Below are 5,980 nucleotides of genomic sequence, written 5' to 3'. Positions count from 1 at the left end.
GTTCCTATGGTAAAGAAACATATTCCCCAATGGTTTCCCAAGTGCATTCCAGTAAAGTGTCAAACCAAGAGACTAAAATGTGATGAGACACCAGCTGGCACCAACAACAGTTTGGCATGGATGCAGGAAGTGTGAGGGCAACTGAGCAGCAGAGGAGGACAGTAGCAGGAGCTGGGGCACAGGAGGAATGGGAGAGACACAGTCAAGACGTCTACAGGTATCCAGTTTTATTCATGGGCATATGACCAGAGGTGAGAAGGAAGCTCTGTAAAACCTGGAGGTTTTACAGGACCTGGGGGAGGGGATTCAACTACTCACTCACAGTCTGATCCTGGGAACTCCCAGCTGGCTCTCACCAGATCAGATTGAAGCTATCAGAGAAAAATCCAGTGCTGTGGCATTAGGAAGTAGAAATTAAAAGAGGATGCTCGGTTACATGTGTTCTCTACATGTAACAGCAGATTCGTTCCCCAGATAAAATTTCATTTATGCTCTCCCGTGTGCATGTTGGAGATGCACAGCAGAACAAGGAGCAGGTAACTAGTAATGAAAGGAAAAGAAGAAAGGCCATTCTTTACTTGCACATCCAAAGTGTGGGGGTGCATCCCCCCATCTCCAGGCCTCAATATGTTCTGAGAAATGCTTGCCAAGCCTCGGCTCTGACCAACAGCACCTGAGCTGGGCAACTGTTGAGCTGATCAGAAATACCATCTGCTCCCAGGAACTTGTGGTGCCTAATGAGCTCCTCCCCTCATTTTTGAACAACCTTGGAAGCTTTTTTTTGCCTGAATAACAACTCAAGTGGAACAATATTTTTGTTCTCATACTTTCAACGAAAGTTTCTGATATGAAGTGCAGCCAAGATGAAACATTGCTATGACTAAAGCTGACTGTCTTGCGGCCCTATAAAGAGTGGTTTAAAATGAGACCCTGAGAGCTGTCCAGGACCACAGCAGGCTGTGACCAGCAACCTCCCTCTGAGCAGAACACCTCTCAGAGCAAGCAAACTCAGGTTTGCTGCACTCGAAGGATGGCCAAATGACAACAGATCTGACACCCCCACTCCCCGAGGCTCAACCCTTCACCCATTGACAGGATGAAAAGGCATCTGAAGTGAGTATTCCACTACCTTCAAGGGTAATTTTTCATAGTTACCTTGTACAGACTCTTTATGGCTGTGTGCATGCAAGCATGCATATCAAATGTGGGAGAAATGCCACTCTCCTTGATTCTTAAGTACTTTAGATTTGTAAGGAAGTTAGGCCTGTAAGTAAATTACTGTTTTGATATAGTAAATCCTATATGAATTCTTTGCCAAATTGTTTAAATTATGTAGTAAATTAGGTGAAATGTTGTTAAGTTTAAGTACTATCAAATTTAAATGTTGTTAAGTGCTATTGGGCCCTTAGGGTTTGGATTGATTGGCTCTGGATTTTTTTGTTACTTTTCCTCAGTGTGCCTTAACCATCTAGTAAGTGGTAGATTAAACCTTGCCAACAAATTTTGTCATGCTGCCACTTTTATATTAAACCTGTTTTTACTGATGCCTTTGCTGGCAATTCTTTAAGCAATCTTTAAACATTCTTTCATGATACATATGCATAGGAAGAATTTGAGTAAGAGGAAACAGGAAAGAGGAACAGGTGTAATGTGTTCACGGAAAAGTAATTCCCTCAAACAAGGAGAAAACAGCAGGATAAAAAATGGAGAGGAAAGAAAATCACTCAACCGTGAAACACTCTGGGAATGGGAAAGGTGCCCCTAAGAGCTCCACTTTGCACTTGGAAGTAGTGAGGGGAATTGACCAAAGAGCCGGGATACTGGAGGCTTCCAGCTGGCCCTGCAGCCAGCATGCTGCCCAGATGCTAGACACCTGCCTTGTTTACAGCCGCTCCCCCACTGGATACTGGAGGCTTCCAGCTGGCCCTGCAGCCAGCATGCTGCCCAGCTGCTACACAGCCTGCCTTGTTTACAGCCGCTCCCCCCGCGCATCTCTGTGAGTGGAGAACATGGCTGTAAAACCAGCAAGCACTTCAGAACTTTTTACTTAGAATGGGAGCCTTCTCCTTTTCCCTACTTTTATCTTCTTCTCCTTTTTCCTCCTTTCATCTTGTTCTTGAGAAAAGTAAAATTAATGCTTTAATTCTCTCCTAAGCTCTGAATTATTTTCTCATGACCCATTAAAGAGCTACAACTACAACAACAATATCAAAAATACCCTCAAAAAAGAAACAAAAAACCCCCCAAAAAATCAAAATCAAACAAACAAAATAAACCACCCAAACTAACCAAACAACAAAAAAAAACAAAACAAGTAAATCTTTGTTTTCTAGTTTTCTTTTTAATCAGGCATATAGGCAGGCTAAAGGATCAATGCTTATTAGGTAATTTGGGTGGATTTCCATAGGATAATAACCTCATGGTGCTGAATTCTTCAAATCTAGCAAGCAATAAGACTCCCTGACCATGTCCTGAGAAGGTCTGAACTTTTCCGTATTTCAGAGGTGGATTTTTCTGTTTACTGATGATTTTTGTTGTTTTCACTTATAATTGCTACAGTCTCTAAAACAGTTTTAAAAAACTACAATCAATATATGAAGGCTTCTGTGATAACTGACATACATCTATGCAACTGAGAGCTAGGTGTTACAAACTTTAAAAGAAGTCTGCCAAGCAGTTCTTGAGTGACGTACGTCACAGCTAGCACTTCCTCTCTAGCAGAAATAAAATAAATGAAGGCTCTTTATTAAACTACTCTTCTGTGTAGAATTATGTATCTTTACAGTTTGGACAATGATGCTCTTTTCTTTTGGTCAAAACTTGAAAATCTTTCAGATTTAAGAGAAAAAATTATAATATTCTGAAAATTCAGGCATGAGGAATAAGGGATTAAGCTAATGTAATTTCATAATTGTGATTACCAATGATGGGTCTTTACAGCTTAATGTTTTCATCTGCCACATGCATCCCAGCATTTATCTAAGTGTCCCTGTGAACACAATCATGCTCCAAAACAACACAGATGTCAAAAGTATTTCCATACACGTGTTATTCTAAAGGAAGCATACACGTGTTTTGGCATCCCAGCATTTATCTAAGTGTCCCTGTGAACACAATCATGCTTCAAAACAACACAGATGTCAAAAGTATTTCCATACACGTTTTAAAGTGTTATTCTAAAGGAAGCAAATATTCTTCAGAATTAGAAAAAAAAGGAATTGAAATATGGTTTAATTTTGAACATCTTTTAATATTACAGTTATGCAAATTTGATTAAAACAGAAATTTTAACCAAGAGTGAACTGGTCACTGAAGAACAGCTGTGTATAGTCTGCAGCTGATTTTCCACAGCAGCATGCTGTTCCACAGTCCTTCAGCTCCCTCTGCTGCTTATTTGATTCACAAATTTTTCATATTTGCATGGAGTTTTTACTCGTTTTTTTTAACCTCTGCTTCAATGAGAAAAAAAAGTTGCAGGTTAAAATTGCACCTGAAGCAATGAAATGATTGCTCAAATTGATAAACAGTGTGTGCGAAGTTCCATGTAATTATTGTCCCTCCTTTTCTCAGGGAATGAGAAGCCCATTAGGCTGTCCAGATTGCTTTCTGGTGACTTGCTGTGCATATATTCTGCCATTATAATTTGACTTGGTATAACTGAAAAGTACGTGTTGCTTAAACTGACTTTTTCTGGATACGTAATTTTATTTCATAGAAATTATTACATAGAATCAGAATCATTTAGGTTGGAAAGATCATTGAGTCTGACTGTTAACCTAACAATGCCAAGTCCACCACTAAACCTATATGTCTTCTAAATACTTTCAGGGATGGTGACTCGACCATTGTTCCAATGCTTGACAACCCTTTCCGTGAAGAAGTATCTCCTAATATCCAAACCAGACCTCTCCTGGCTCAACTTGAGGTTGTTTCCTCTTGTCCTATCACATGTTGTTTGGGAAAAGAGACCAAGCCCCACTTGGCTACAACCTGCTTTCAGGTAGTCGTAGAGAGAGATAGTTTCCCCCAGGCCCCCTTTTCTTCATGATAAAGAACCCAAATTTCTTCAACTGCTTTTTATATGAATTGTGCTCTAGATACTTCATCAGCCCTATTTCCCTTTTCTGAACATCCTCTAGCACTTGAAGTGAGGGGCTCAAAACTGAGCACAGGACTCAAGGTGTGGCCTCACCAGTGCTGAGTATAAAGGGATGATCATTGCCCTGGTCCTGGTGGCCTCACTATTTCTGATATACACCAGGATGCCATTGACCTTCTTGGCCACCTGGGCACACACTGGCTCACATTCAGACAACTGTCAACCAACAGCTCCAGGTACACCTTTCCAGACACTCTCCCCCAGCCTGTAGTGCTGCACAGGGTTGTTGTGACCCATGAGTAGGACCTGGCTCTTTGCCTTGATTAACCTCATACTGTTGACCTCGACCCATCAATCCAGCCTGACCAGATCCCACTGCAGAGCCTTCCTACCCTCCAGTAAATCAACACTCCTGCCCAGCTTGGTGTCAACTGCAAACTTGCTGAGGGTGTACTTGATCTCCTCATCTAGATCATCAAAAAAGATATTATACATGACTGGCCCCAATGATGAACCTTGGGGAACATGACAAATGACCCACAGCCAACTGGATGTAGCACCATTCACACCACTCTCTGGGTCCAGCCACCCAGCCAGTTTTTAACCCATTGGACAGTGCACTTATCCAAGCCAAGAGCAGCCAGTTTCTCCAGAATGTTGTGACAGTGTCAAAGGCTTTACCAAAGTCCAGGTAGACTGCATCCACTAGGTCACCTTGTCACAGAAGGAGATCAGGTTGGTCAAGAGGGACCTGCCTTTCATAAACCATGCTGGCTGGGCCTGACTCCTGGTTGTCCTGTATGTGCCACATTATGGCACTCAAGATGATCTGCTCCATGACCTTCCCCACCCTAAAGACAAGGCCTACAGGCCTCTAGCTCCCTGGATCCTTTCAACCCTACTTGTAACTGGGCATCACATTTGCTAACCTCCAGTCAACTGTGGCCTTCCCATTAGGCCATGACTGCTGATAAAGGATGGAAGATAGTTCAGTGAGCACTTCTGCCTGCTCCCTCAATATCCATGGTTGGATACCATCTAGTCCCAGGGACTTGTGTCTGTCTAAGTGCTGTAGCAGGTCACGGACCATTTCCCCTTGGATTATGAGGGCTTCATTCTGATCCCTGCCTGTTTCCCAGGTCAGGAGCCTGGGTTCTCAGAGAACAACTGGTCTTACTACTAAAGACTGAGGCAAAAAAAGCACTGAGTACCTCAGCCTTTTCCTCATTGTTACTATGTTTCCCTCCCCCCCCATCCAATAAAGCATCAAGAATCAACTTAACCCTCCTTTTGTCACAAAGGTATTGATTGAAACACTTTTATTGGCTTTTTGTACCCAATAGGCAGATTAAGTTCTAGCTGGGCTTCGGCCCATCTAATTTGCTCACTGCAAAACCTCATAACATCCTTACAGTCCTCCCGAAAGGCCTGGCCCATCTTCCAACTCTCCTGTTTTCCCTGAGTTCCAGCCAAAGCTCTCTGTTCAGTCAGTCTGGGCTGCTCCAGTTCCTTAGCAATTTCGTTCTTGAAGAATGTCTTCTCCCTTCAGGACTGCCTTCCACGGCACCCTGCCAGCCAAGCTCCTAAACAGGATGAAGTCTGCCCTCTGGAGGTCCAAGGTAGTTCTGCTGAGTCCCTTACTTCTCCAAGAATTGCAAAATCAAACATTTTGTGATTACAGTGCCCAACATGGTCTCCAACTGTTTCCAGTGATATACACATTTATGTTAAGAATTCTGTCTTTCTATAGCTCAATGTCCTCTTTATTAGCAATATTTCTTGCAGATATCTCTGGAATACTTTCTTTCCAAGATTTTCATCATTTTCATGTTTGCCTATCAAAAATGTTAAAGAAAAAAAAAGGATCATGCATGCTTGCAT

The sequence above is a fragment of the Passer montanus genome, unplaced genomic scaffold (assembly GCF_014805655.1).
Source record: "Passer montanus isolate IOZ18808 unplaced genomic scaffold, ASM1480565v1 scaffold6, whole genome shotgun sequence".
Taxonomy (NCBI): Eukaryota; Metazoa; Chordata; class Aves; order Passeriformes; family Passeridae; genus Passer; species Passer montanus.
Note: the sequence above shows the minus strand (reverse complement) of the source record.